Here is a 12,887-nt window from a genome sequence, read left to right as displayed (position 1 = left end):
GTGTTTCCACATGTTACCATATAAGAGGGCTAGTGGCGCAATGGATAACGCGTCTGAGTACGGATCAGAAGATTCTAGGTTCAACTCCTGGCTAGCTCAAAAAATCCTAATCTTTAATATTATCCCAGTCACAACCTTGGTAGTGTACACGTTTCTTCTTCTCTGTCATTTATTTATTTACTTGCTTTTTTCATTTGTCTCTGTGTATGCCCGGAAACGTACACCTCAAAGGTGCCGCGGGATAGGCCGTCTTCCATAATGTTTCCAAAGCTGCCCCCGGCTCACGCATTATTTTTGTCTTTCATGGGACCTCTTTTATTCAATCTATTTAATCTCATTAGAGGCAAATGCCCTTACCTGACGACAGGGGCGCCACACCTCCACACACACTTCTTCCAACCTCACAGCTTCTCAAACTTTTGGAAAAAGAAAGAAAAAGGTGCCACGGCCACAACAAAATCCACTAGGGTGTTTGGATCAGATTTTCACACCATTCACACTTCAATTGATTGGGGTGGGGAAAGGGGGTGCTACGGCCCAGGCACTTAGCCAAGGACAATGGACTCTGCCAGTGGTAAGGACCCGGCAAGGGAGACAATAATTAATTTAAAATGTTTCCTTTTCCTAGTTTCAGGCCTTGGTAGAAGAATACACAAGTCATGGAGCTGTCAACATGCACCCTCCTTCGATAGTTCAGTTGGTAGAGCGGAGTACTGTAGAACCAGCAAAATGTCGCTAGTTCAACTCCGGCTCGAAGGACTGCTGTTAGTTTCCATCTGCCAAGTGCGGGACTCTATTTCATCACTGTACTCGGCTTTGGCCATTTGGTAAAATGGCTAATTCTTACATGTTATCGTCGTCAACGGCAAATCAATGAAATTATTTCACCTAACCCTGGAATGTCATCAGACATGTGATGTCATTGATGATGTCACCAGTCTCAGCCAGTAAAATCCATGACAGCAGTGGAGGTGATTCCTTTCTGCTCACCTTCAACCTGGACTCTACACTTCAAACAAACTTCATACATGTGACTGCAGCGCCCAACGTGGGGCTCGAACCCACGACCCTGAGATTAAGAGTCTCATGCTCTACCGACTGAGCTAGCCGGGCTTCAGATGCTAGTAAATAAGAACAATAATCGAAAAGTGTCTGTAATGTGAGGTTTTATCAGTGTTTCAGAGAAACCAGTTTTCCGTCTGGACTCCTCTGGACACCACCCAGACAGTTGAAGGACAACATGTGACTAAACTAGTGATTTTCTAGTTTTTCGCAATTGTAGATGCTCACAAATTGGCTATTTCGGAGGTGTCCATTTTTTAGGAGTTGGTGCAGTTGGAAGCCAACTACCTGGTGATGATGTCACCTACTCTCGTCCACTTGGCATTATGAGACAACGGGAGCGCATTTCAAGTTCAGCTGGACTACGTCAAAATCTGTGCAGACCTGGCGGTTATCAGGTTGCTATGCTCCTCAAGATAGCCTATAGCTAGCTAGTGCAAAATGTCCCACTATCTATGTCTCTACATACCTGTCTAGATGGTTTTGTATAAGATTAAGGGGGAATAGAAACTAAATGATAATTTAGTCCTAAAATGACAACATGAAGGTGTTTCTGTTGTTTATTTTGACGATAAAAACAGGAAGCTGCTAGTAGATGTGCTAAGTGTTGCATCAGATACATAGTTGTGAATAGCAACTCTGTCATTTAGCCTTGGAATGTCATCAAAGACATGTGATGTCACTGAGGATGTCACAAAGACTTATGGAGGGTATACATAGCACTCCTTAAAGTTAGGATTTTTTTTATTCACATTATTAACAGAAATAGGGAAATAATTCTGCCAAGGGAACATGAAAACATGATGACCTAAGTAGGTCAGTCTTGGAGTATAGAGCAGAAACATTTCTGATGTTACTGCACTGTGTGTGAGATTGGGATGGTTTCCATGGACACTGCAGAATGTTAAGCAAAATGTTTGCGTTTCAATATAAACAGCAGAGGGCCGCTGTTGCTACATTTGGTAACGTGCACATGTTATCATCGTCATCGGCAAATTAATTACATGCATCAGATACATTGTCATAATTACCAATTCTTTCATCTAACCCTGGAATGTCATCAGACATGTGATGTCATTGATGATGTCACCATTCTCAGCCAGTAAAATCCATCTCAGTGACCACAACAGCAGTGGAGGTGATTGCTTTCTGCTCACCTTCAACCTGGGGCCTGTACTACGAAGCAAGTTCAACATATCCAGGATATCTTTTCCTTATCCAGATTCACTAAGCGGGACAATTGCAATCACGCTAAACGGTCACACGACGGCGGTTATCAACTCGGTATATCAACCCAGGTTTCTCCAATCTGGATATGAGCGCGTGCACATAAAAGGGGCAGTGTTTTCAGCGCATGACCAATCGCAAGCATGGAGAAGTCCGCTGTCAGAGCCTCTTATTTCAGTAGCGAAGAGCAAACAATAATTTTACGGAAATATGATGAGTATAGGCATATAATACAGGCAAAAAGCAACACAGTTGCATCTGCAAAATGCAAGAAAGACAGCTGGCAAAAGATCGCTGACTGTATAAATGCGTAAATTCATAGGGATATAAACATATATTTGAATATTCTGGGAATCTTAATCTTAAACTGTAAACCAGGATCAGCAATATTAAAATAATAAAAGGCTTGCAATATTTCAGTTGATTTGTAATGAATCCAGAATGTATGACATTTTTTTTGTTTTTGTGTTTGCATTACAGAAAATCACAATATTCTAATTTTCTGAGACAGTCTGTATATATTGGTTCTATAACTATTGTTGTTGACCGATAACTTGTGCTGATGCTGTACCAAAGAATTGGGTTTTTTTATTTATTTTATTTAATTTTTTATTTTTTCAGGAGGGGGGTATTTAGTATTTTAAAGTGACTTCTCAGAATGTTCGAGGGACGAAATTGAAAATCCCTTTTTTGCTATCCCCTTACAAATGCATCTTCTTTTTCATTTCTTCTTGATTTATTTATTTAATTGGTATTAGTTTTGGATTGACTGTACATCGGATTTTGGGTGATGATTTGTTTTATTTATTCATTGATTGATTTATTTTTTATTTTCTCCTCCACCTCTTTTTTCTTTTTTTCCTTTTTTTTTGGATCGTTCATACAGGTACTCATCAGGGAAAGCAAAGGGGTTTTGGTGGTCCCTGAATACGCGTTCTCTTCGGAGGGATCCTCTCACGATCCGCGCACCAAGCTCATGGATCTATTATATAACAAGCTCCACTGGATTCTCTTCGAAAGGGCATGTCATTTTCCAAGAGAGCTGATTGGTCAGTGGGCGGTGCTTTTACACCCGGCGATCTGTATCTGGAACATAACCTGCTCCGGAGCAGGTTAGCGGTTCAGCATAAGTTACCATGGCGATGTGCCCCGCTAAGAAGTGAACCACCGTCGTAGTCCTGAAAACCCAGGGTTAAACCTGAAGTTACCTCGCTAACCCCAAATCCCGCTTCGTAGTACAGGCCCCAGGACTCTACACTTTAAACAAATTTCATAAATGTGACTTCAGCACCCAATGTGGGGCTCGAACCCACACCCCTGAGATTAGGATTAAGATTAACATTCATACATGAATCGTTGTTGGCAGGATTTCAACCTGCACGGGTAATCCCCAACGGATTTCGAGTCCATCGCCTTAACCACTCGGCCACAACAACCACTCCAAAATGTGTGAATTTGCAGAATCAGATAAACAAATGCAATCCCTTTTATTTAAAGATTGTTCCTCCTTTCTTCAAGGCAGGGGATTGTGCAGACTTTAATAATTCCCGATACATATCAAAGTTTTCTGTTGCAGATAAAGTTTGTATGGTTGGTAAACTTGTAAGGATGGATAAAACAAAATTGAAAGTTCATTATGACCCTGATGTGAGTTGAACACATAACCTTCTGATCTGGAGTCAGACGCGCTACCATTGCGCCACAGAGCCTTTTCTAACATTCTCTGAGGTTGTACACCAATCTGATCATAGCGGGCACCACTGCCAAACTAAATAACTTCCGTCTTGTTTTCATGAAGCTTCATCCATGTTTTAAAGTCCCTGAGACAGTCCATCAAGGGGTTCAGTGGGTTACTATGATGCAGAGAAAAATAGATGTAAAATATATGAGATGTTCTACACTTGGAGCTTTGTTCATTTATTTATTTTTAATAACAAGGGGCGTGGACAAGGTGGGAGCATGCAGAACCTCGTAAACTCACCTGGGAAGAACTCTGGAGAGCTGAACCTCTGCGCACAAAGTTCCTCATTCAATCAGTGTCCTCCCAAGCCCGGCCAACCTGCACACCTGGGGCCTGGCAGATACGCCTGAGTGCAAGTTGTGCCAGAGGAGGGGCACCATGGAGCACATTCTGAGCTGCTGCCCAAAGGCGTTAGGAGAGGGGCGATATCGCTGGCGCCACGACCAAGTTCTAAAATCCTTGGCGGATTCCATCTGCACAGCGATACAGAACAGCAAGACCCAGGTCGCCCCGAAGCAGTCAATCACGTTTGTTAGAGCTGGGCAGAATGCAAAACACCAGCCAAACTCCGCAGGAGGACTCCTCGCTACCGCTCGTGACTGGCAGCTCCAAGTTGACCTGGGAAGGAAACTCAAGTTCCCAGCTAGCATAGCTGCCACTTCACTCCCCCCAGATATGGTATTAACTTTGGAGTCCACCAAGCAAGTGGTCCTGCTGGAACTGACTGTCCCCTTGGAGGGCCGGATTGGTGAGGCCAATGAGCGCAAGAGGGCCAAATACTCTGAGCTCACCACAGAGTGCCGGAGCAATGGCTGGAGAGCCCGCTGCGAGCCAGTTGAAATTGAGCGCAGAGGTTTCCCAGGACATTCACTCCAGAGAGTGCTCAAACTCCTTGGAGTTACAGGACTGCAGTTGAGGAGAGCCACCAAGAAAATCCTCGAGGCCACAGAAAAGGCCTCGCGGTGCACTACTTGGACACAAGCCGGGGATTGATCACCCCCAGTCTGGGGGAGAAATAGACATTTCTTCCCTGACCGGGAATTGAACCCGGACCGTGGTGGTGAAAGCACCAAATCCTAGCCATTAGACCATCAGGGACACATGTGACATCATGACAACTTCACTGCAATTTCACTGCATCGCCAGTGAGTGTCGCCAACAGAAAAAACTTTACAAATGTGCATACGCCAGAATTGATCGGTGCATGAAGCACCACAACTTTCTACATTCAAGTCACTTTCTGAACATCAGACCGTGCGCGTACAGACATTTTGTAAATGAGGCCCCTGATGGATGAGTTATAAATCACAGTCTTGTCTGAGGTTAAGACATCGTACATTTAACAAGCCTTTTGTTCCCCATTAAGCGTTGTTGGCAGGATTTGAACCTGCGCGGGGAATCCCCAATGGATTTCGAGTCCATCGCCTTAACCACTCGGCCACAACAACCACTCTAAAAGGTGTGAATCTGCAGAATCAGATAAATAAATGCAATTCCTTTTATTTAAAGATTGATCCTGCTTTCTTCAAGGCAGGTGATTGTGCAGACTCGCATAATCTGAGTCGTTGCAACACGTGTGTTTCCACATGTTACCATATAAGAGGGCTAGTGGCGCAATGGATAACGCGTCTGAGTACGGATCAGAAGATTCTAGGTTCAACTCCTGGCTAGCTCAAAAAATCCTAATCTTTAATATTATCCCAGTCACAACCTTGGTAGTGTACACGTTTCTTCTTCTCTGTCATTTATTTATTTACTTGCTTTTTTCATTTGTCTCTGTGTATGCCCGGAAACGTACACTTCAAAGGTGCCGCGGGATAGGCCGTCTTCCATAATGTTTCCAAAGCTGCCCCCGGCTCACGCATTATTTTTGTCTTTCATGGGACCTCTTTTATTCAATCTATTTAATCTCATTAGAGGCAAATGCCCTTACCTGACGACAGGGGCGCCACACCTCCACACACACTTCTTCCAACCTCACAGCTTCTCAAACTTTTGGAAAAAGAAAGAAAAAGGTGCCACGGCCACAACAAAATCCACTAGGGTGTTTGGATCAGATTTTCACACCATTCACACTTCAATTGATTGGGGTGGGGAAAGGGGGTGCTACGGCCCAGGCACTTAGCCAAGGACAATGGACTCTGCCAGTGGTAAGGACCCGGCAAGGGAGACAATAATTAATTTAAAATGTTTCCTTTTCCTAGTTTCAGGCCTTGGTAGAAGAATACACAAGTCATGGAGCTGTCAACATGCACCCTCCTTCGATAGTTCAGTTGGTAGAGCGGAGTACTGTAGAACCAGCAAAATGTCGCTAGTTCAACTCCGGCTCGAAGGACTGCTGTTAGTTTCCATCTGCCAAGTGCGGGACTCTATTTCATCACTGTACTCGGCTTTGGCCATTTGGTAAAATGGCTAATTCTTACATGTTATCGTCGTCAACGGCAAATCAATGAAATTATTTCACCTAACCCTGGAATGTCATCAGACATGTGATGTCATTGATGATGTCACCAGTCTCAGCCAGTAAAATCCATGACAGCAGTGGAGGTGATTCCTTTCTGCTCACCTTCAACCTGGACTCTACACTTCAAACAAACTTCATACATGTGACTGCAGCGCCCAACGTGGGGCTCGAACCCACGACCCTGAGATTAAGAGTCTCATGCTCTACCGACTGAGCTAGCCGGGCTTCAGATGCTAGTAAATAAGAACAATAATCGAAAAGTGTCTGTAATGTGAGGTTTTATCAGTGTTTCAGAGAAACCAGTTTTCCGTCTGGACTCCTCTGGACACCACCCAGACAGTTGAAGGACAACATGTGACTAAACTAGTGATTTTCTAGTTTTTCGCAATTGTAGATGCTCACAAATTGGCTATTTCGGAGGTGTCCATTTTTTAGGAGTTGGTGCAGTTGGAAGCCAACTACCTGGTGATGATGTCACCTACTCTCGTCCACTTGGCATTATGAGACAACGGGAGCGCATTTCAAGTTCAGATGGACTACGTCAAAATCTGTGTAGACCTGGCGGTTATCAGGTTGCTATGCTCCTCAAGATAGCCTATAGCTAGCTAGTGCAAAATGTCCCACTATCTATGTCTCTACATACCTGTCTAGATGGTTTTGTATAAGATTAAGGGGGAATAGAAACTAAATGATAATTTAGTCCTAAAATGACAACATGAAGGTGTTTCTGTTGTTTATTTTGACGATAAAAACAGGAAGCTGCTAGTAGATGTGCTAAGTGTTGCATCAGATACATAGTTGTGAATAGCAACTCTGTCATTTAGCCTTGGAATGTCATCAAAGACATGTGATGTCACTGAGGATGTCACAAAGACTTATGGAGGGTATACATAGCACTCCTTAAAGTTAGGATTTTTTTTATTCACATTATTAACAGAAATAGGGAAATAATTCTGCCAAGGGAACATGATGACATGATGACCTAAGTAGGTCAGTCTTGGAGTATAGAGCAGAAACATTTCTGATGTTACTGCACTGTGTGTGAGATTGGGATGGTTTCCATGGACACTGCAGAATGTTAAGCAAAATGTTTGCGTTTCAATATAAACAGCAGAGGGCCGCTGTTGCTACATTTGGTAACGTGCACATGTTATCATCGTCATCGGCAAATTAATTACATGCATCAGATACATTGTCATAATTACCAATTCTTTCATCTAACCCTGGAATGTCATCAGACATGTGATGTCATTGATGATGTCACCATTCTCAGCCAGTAAAATCCATCTCAGTGACCACAACAGCAGTGGAGGTGATTGCTTTCTGCTCACCTTCAACCTGGACTCTACACTTTAAACAAATTTCATAAATGTGACTTCAGCACCCAATGTGGGGCTCGAACCCACACCCCTGAGATTAGGATTAAGATTAACATTCATACATGAATCGTTGTTGGCAGGATTTCAACCTGCACGGGTAATCCCCAACGGATTTCGAGTCCATCGCCTTAACCACTCGGCCACAACAACCACTCCAAAATGTGTGAATTTGCAGAATCAGATAAACAAATGCAATCCCTTTTATTTAAAGATTGTTCCTCCTTTCTTCAAGGCAGGTGATTGTGCAGACTTTAATAATTCCCGATACATATCAAAGTTTTCTGTTGCAGATAAAGTTTGTATGGTTGGTAAACTTGTAAGGATGGATAAAACAAAATTGAAAGTTCATTATGACCCTGATGTGAGTTGAACACATAACCTTCTGATCTGGAGTCAGACGCGCTACCATTGCGCCACAGAGCCTTTTCTAACATTCTCTGAGGTTGTACACCAATCTGATCATAGCGGGCACCACTTCCAAACCAAATAACTTCCGTCTTGTTTTCATGAAGCTTCATCCATGTTTTAAAGTCCCTGAGACAGTCCATCAAGGGGTTCAGTGGGTTACTATGATGCAGAGAAAAATAGATGTAAAATATATGAGATGTTCTACACTTGGAGCTTTGTTCATTTATTTATTTTTAATAACAAGGGGCGTGGACAAGGTGGGAGCATGCAGAACCTCGTAAACTCACCTGGGAAGAACTCTGGAGAGCTGAACCTCTGCGCACAAAGTTCCTCATTCAATCAGTGTCCTCCCAAGCCCGGCCAACCTGCACACCTGGGGCCTGGCAGATACGCCTGAGTGCAAGTTGTGCCAGAGGAGGGGCACCATGGAGCACATTCTGAGCTGCTGCCCAAAGGCGTTAGGAGAGGGGCGGTATCGCTGGCGCCACGACCAAGTTCTAAAATCCTTGGCGGATTCCATCTGCACAGCGATACAGAACAGCAAGACCCAGGTCGCCCCGAAGCAGTCAATCACGTTTGTTAGAGCTGGGCAGAATGCAAAACACCAGCCAAACTCCGCAGGAGGACTCCTCGCTACCGCTCGTGACTGGCAGCTCCAAGTTGACCTGGGAAGGAAACTCAAGTTCCCAGCTAGCATAGCTGCCACTTCACTCCCCCCAGATATGGTATTAACTTTGGAGTCCACCAAGCAAGTGGTCCTGCTGGAACTGACTGTCCCCTTGGAGGGCCGGATTGGTGAGGCCAATGAGCGCAAGAGGGCCAAATACTCTGAGCTCACCACAGAGTGCCGGAGCAATGGCTGGAGAGCCCGCTGCGAGCCAGTTGAAATTGAGCGCAGAGGTTTCCCAGGACATTCACTCCAGAGAGTGCTCAAACTCCTTGGAGTTACAGGACTGCAGTTGAGGAGAGCCACCAAGAAAATCCTCGAGGCCACAGAAAAGGCCTCGCGGTGCTGTGGATCCGTAGTGCACTACTTGGACACAAGCCGGGGATTGATCACCCCCGGCTGGGGGAGAAATAGACATTTCTTCCCTGACCGGGAATTGAACCCGGTGGTGGTGAAAGCACCAAATCCTAGCCATTAGACCATCAGGGACACATGTGACATCATGACAACTTCACTGCAATTTCACTGCATCGCCAGTGAGTGTCGCCAACAGAAAAAACTTTACAAATGTGCATACGCCAGAATTGATCGGTGCATGAAGCACCACAACTTTCTACATTCAAGTCACTTTCTGAACATCAGACCGTGCGCGTACAGACATTTTGTAAATGAGGCCCCTGATGGATGAGTTATAAATCACAGTCTTGTCTGAGGTTAAGACATCGTACATTTAACAAGCCTTTTGTTCCCCATTAAGCGTTGTTGGCAGGATTTGAACCTGCGCGGGGAATCCCCAATGGATTTCGAGTCCATCGCCTTAACCACTCGGCCACAACAACCACTCTAAAAGGTGTGAATCTGCAGAATCAGATAAATAAATGCAATTCCTTTTATTTAAAGATTGATCCTGCTTTCTTCAAGGCAGGTGATTGTGCAGACTCGCATAATCTGAGTCGTTGCAACACGTGTGTTTCCACATGTTACCATATAAGAGGGCTAGTGGCGCAATGGATAACGTGTCTGAGTACGGATCAGAAGATTCTAGGTTCAACTCCTGGCTAGCTCAAAAAATCCTAATCTTTAATATTATCCCAGTCACAACCTTGGTAGTGTACACGTTTCTTCTTCTCTGTCATTTATTTATTTACTTGCTTTTTTCATTTGTCTCTGTGTATGCCCGGAAACGTACACTTCAAAGGTGCCGCGGGATAGGCCGTCTTCCATAATGTTTCCAAAGCTGCCCCCGGCTCACGCATTATTTTTGTCTTTCATGGGACCTCTTTTATTCAATCTATTTAATCTCATTAGAGGCAAATGCCCTTACCTGACGACAGGGGCGCCACACCTCCACACACACTTCTTCCAACCTCACAGCTTCTCAAACTTTTGGAAAAAGAAAGAAAAAGGTGCCACGGCCACAACAAAATCCACTAGGGTGTTTGGATCAGATTTTCACACCATTCACACTTCAATTGATTGGGGTGGGGAAAGGGGGTGCTACGGCCCAGGCACTTAGCCAAGGACAATGGACTCTGCCAGTGGTAAGGACCCGGCAAGGGAGACAATAATTAATTTAAAATGTTTCCTTTTCCTAGTTTCAGGCCTTGGTAGAAGAATACACAAGTCATGGAGCTGTCAACATGCACCCTCCTTCGATAGTTCAGTTGGTAGAGCGGAGTACTGTAGAACCAGCAAAATGTCGCTAGTTCAACTCCGGCTCGAAGGACTGCTGTTAGTTTCCATCTGCCAAGTGCGGGACTCTATTTCATCACTGTACTCGGCTTTGGCCATTTGGTAAAATGGCTAATTCTTACATGTTATCGTCGTCAACGGCAAATCAATGAAATTATTTCACCTAACCCTGGAATGTCATCAGACATGTGATGTCATTGATGATGTCACCAGTCTCAGCCAGTAAAATCCATGACAGCAGTGGAGGTGATTCCTTTCTGCTCACCTTCAACCTGGACTCTACACTTCAAACAAACTTCATACATGTGACTGCAGCGCCCAACGTGGGGCTCGAACCCACGACCCTGAGATTAAGAGTCTCATGCTCTACCGACTGAGCTAGCCGGGCTTCAGATGCTAGTAAATAAGAACAATAATCGAAAAGTGTCTGTAATGTGAGGTTTTATCAGTGTTTCAGAGAAACCAGTTTTCCGTCTGGACTCCTCTGGACACCACCCAGACAGTTGAAGGACAACATGTGACTAAACTAGTGATTTTCTAGTTTTTCGCAATTGTAGATGCTCACAAATTGGCTATTTCGGAGGTGTCCATTTTTTAGGAGTTGGTGCAGTTGGAAGCCAACTACCTGGTGATGATGTCACCTACTCTCGTCCACTTGGCATTATGAGACAACGGGAGCGCATTTCAAGTTCAGCTGGACTACGTCAAAATCTGTGTAGACCTGGCGGTTATCAGGTTGCTATGCTCCTCAAGATAGCCTATAGCTAGCTAGTGCAAAATGTCCCACTATCTATGTCTCTACATACCTGTCTAGATGGTTTTGTATAAGATTAAGGGGGAATAGAAACTAAATGATAATTTAGTCCTAAAATGACAACATGAAGGTGTTTCTGTTGTTTATTTTGACGATAAAAACAGGAAGCTGCTAGTAGATGTGCTAAGTGTTGCATCAGATACATAGTTGTGAATAGCAACTCTGTCATTTAGCCTTGGAATGTCATCAAAGACATGTGATGTCACTGAGGATGTCACAAAGACTTATGGAGGGTATACATAGCACTCCTTAAAGTTAGGATTTTTTTTATTCACATTATTAACAGAAATAGGGAAATAATTCTGCCAAGGGAACATGATGACATGATGACCTAAGTAGGTCAGTCTTGGAGTATAGAGCAGAAACATTTCTGATGTTACTGCACTGTGTGTGAGATTGGGATGGTTTCCATGGACACTGCAGAATGTTAAGCAAAATGTTTGCGTTTCAATATAAACAGCAGAGGGCCGCTGTTGCTACATTTGGTAACGTGCACATGTTATCATCGTCATCGGCAAATTAATTACATGCATCAGATACATTGTCATAATTACCAATTCTTTCATCTAACCCTGGAATGTCATCAGACATGTGATGTCATTGATGATGTCACCATTCTCAGCCAGTAAAATCCATCTCAGTGACCACAACAGCAGTGGAGGTGATTGCTTTCTGCTCACCTTCAACCTGGACTCTACACTTTAAACAAATTTCATAAATGTGACTTCAGCACCCAATGTGGGGCTCGAACCCACACCCCTGAGATTAGGATTAAGATTAACATTCATACATGAATCGTTGTTGGCAGGATTTCAACCTGCACGGGTAATCCCCAACGGATTTCGAGTCCATCGCCTTAACCACTCGGCCACAACAACCACTCCAAAATGTGTGAATTTGCAGAATCAGATAAACAAATGCAATCCCTTTTATTTAAAGATTGTTCCTCCTTTCTTCAAGGCAGGTGATTGTGCAGACTTTAATAATTCCCGATACATATCAAAGTTTTCTGTTGCAGATAAAGTTTGTATGGTTGGTAAACTTGTAAGGATGGATAAAACAAAATTGAAAGTTCATTATGACCCTGATGTGAGTTGAACACATAACCTTCTGATCTGGAGTCAGACGCGCTACCATTGCGCCACAGAGCCTTTTCTAACATTCTCTGATTGTACACCAATCTGATCATAGCGGGCACCACTGCCAAACTAAATAACTTCCGTCTTGTTTTCATGAAGCTTCATCCATGTTTTAAAGTCCCTGAGACAGTCCATCAAGGGGTTCAGTGGGTTACTATGATGCAGAGAAAAATAGATGTAAAATATATGAGATGTTCTACACTTGGAGCTTTGTTCATTTATTTATTTTTAATAACAAGGGGCGTGGACAAGGTGGGAGCATGCAGAACCTCGTAAACTCACCTGGGAAGAACT

General features: G+C 43.8%; 14 non-coding genes across 14 annotated transcripts; 2 read left to right on the top strand and 12 right to left on the bottom strand.

Moving 5' to 3' along the window:
* Window positions 1-26: 26 nt before the first annotated feature.
* Window positions 27-99, top strand: trnar-acg (transfer RNA arginine (anticodon ACG)). The gene has a single exon. It is a non-coding gene; the product is annotated as a tRNA-Arg (tRNA).
* Window positions 100-1,040: 941 nt separating this feature from the next.
* Window positions 1,041-1,113, bottom strand: trnak-cuu (transfer RNA lysine (anticodon CUU)). The gene has a single exon. It is a non-coding gene; the product is annotated as a tRNA-Lys (tRNA).
* A 2,530-nt stretch (window positions 1,114-3,643) lies between these two features.
* trnas-cga (transfer RNA serine (anticodon CGA)) lies at window positions 3,644-3,725 on the bottom strand. The gene has a single exon. It is a non-coding gene; the product is annotated as a tRNA-Ser (tRNA).
* A 201-nt stretch (window positions 3,726-3,926) lies between these two features.
* Window positions 3,927-3,998, bottom strand: trnaw-cca (transfer RNA tryptophan (anticodon CCA)). The gene has a single exon. It is a non-coding gene; the product is annotated as a tRNA-Trp (tRNA).
* Window positions 3,999-5,056: 1,058 nt separating this feature from the next.
* Window positions 5,057-5,128, bottom strand: trnae-uuc (transfer RNA glutamic acid (anticodon UUC)). Its single transcript has one exon. It is a non-coding gene; the product is annotated as a tRNA-Glu (tRNA).
* A 268-nt stretch (window positions 5,129-5,396) lies between these two features.
* On the bottom strand, window positions 5,397-5,478 carry trnas-cga (transfer RNA serine (anticodon CGA)). The gene has a single exon. It is a non-coding gene; the product is annotated as a tRNA-Ser (tRNA).
* Window positions 5,479-5,632: 154 nt separating this feature from the next.
* trnar-acg (transfer RNA arginine (anticodon ACG)) lies at window positions 5,633-5,705 on the top strand. The gene has a single exon. It is a non-coding gene; the product is annotated as a tRNA-Arg (tRNA).
* A 941-nt stretch (window positions 5,706-6,646) lies between these two features.
* On the bottom strand, window positions 6,647-6,719 carry trnak-cuu (transfer RNA lysine (anticodon CUU)). The gene has a single exon. It is a non-coding gene; the product is annotated as a tRNA-Lys (tRNA).
* Window positions 6,720-7,941: 1,222 nt separating this feature from the next.
* Window positions 7,942-8,023, bottom strand: trnas-cga (transfer RNA serine (anticodon CGA)). The gene has a single exon. It is a non-coding gene; the product is annotated as a tRNA-Ser (tRNA).
* Window positions 8,024-8,224: 201 nt separating this feature from the next.
* trnaw-cca (transfer RNA tryptophan (anticodon CCA)) lies at window positions 8,225-8,296 on the bottom strand. The gene has a single exon. It is a non-coding gene; the product is annotated as a tRNA-Trp (tRNA).
* Window positions 8,297-9,705: 1,409 nt separating this feature from the next.
* On the bottom strand, window positions 9,706-9,787 carry trnas-cga (transfer RNA serine (anticodon CGA)). Its single transcript has one exon. It is a non-coding gene; the product is annotated as a tRNA-Ser (tRNA).
* Window positions 9,788-10,955: 1,168 nt separating this feature from the next.
* Window positions 10,956-11,028, bottom strand: trnak-cuu (transfer RNA lysine (anticodon CUU)). Its single transcript has one exon. It is a non-coding gene; the product is annotated as a tRNA-Lys (tRNA).
* A 1,222-nt stretch (window positions 11,029-12,250) lies between these two features.
* On the bottom strand, window positions 12,251-12,332 carry trnas-cga (transfer RNA serine (anticodon CGA)). The gene has a single exon. It is a non-coding gene; the product is annotated as a tRNA-Ser (tRNA).
* A 201-nt stretch (window positions 12,333-12,533) lies between these two features.
* Window positions 12,534-12,605, bottom strand: trnaw-cca (transfer RNA tryptophan (anticodon CCA)). The gene has a single exon. It is a non-coding gene; the product is annotated as a tRNA-Trp (tRNA).
* Window positions 12,606-12,887: the final 282 nt, after the last annotated feature.

The sequence above is a fragment of the Cololabis saira genome, chromosome 20 (genome assembly GCF_033807715.1).
Source record: "Cololabis saira isolate AMF1-May2022 chromosome 20, fColSai1.1, whole genome shotgun sequence".
NCBI lineage: Eukaryota > Metazoa > Chordata > Actinopteri > Beloniformes > Belonidae > Cololabis > Cololabis saira.
The sequence above is the reverse complement of the archived record's forward strand: the minus strand, read 5'-3'. Positions and strand labels throughout refer to the sequence as shown.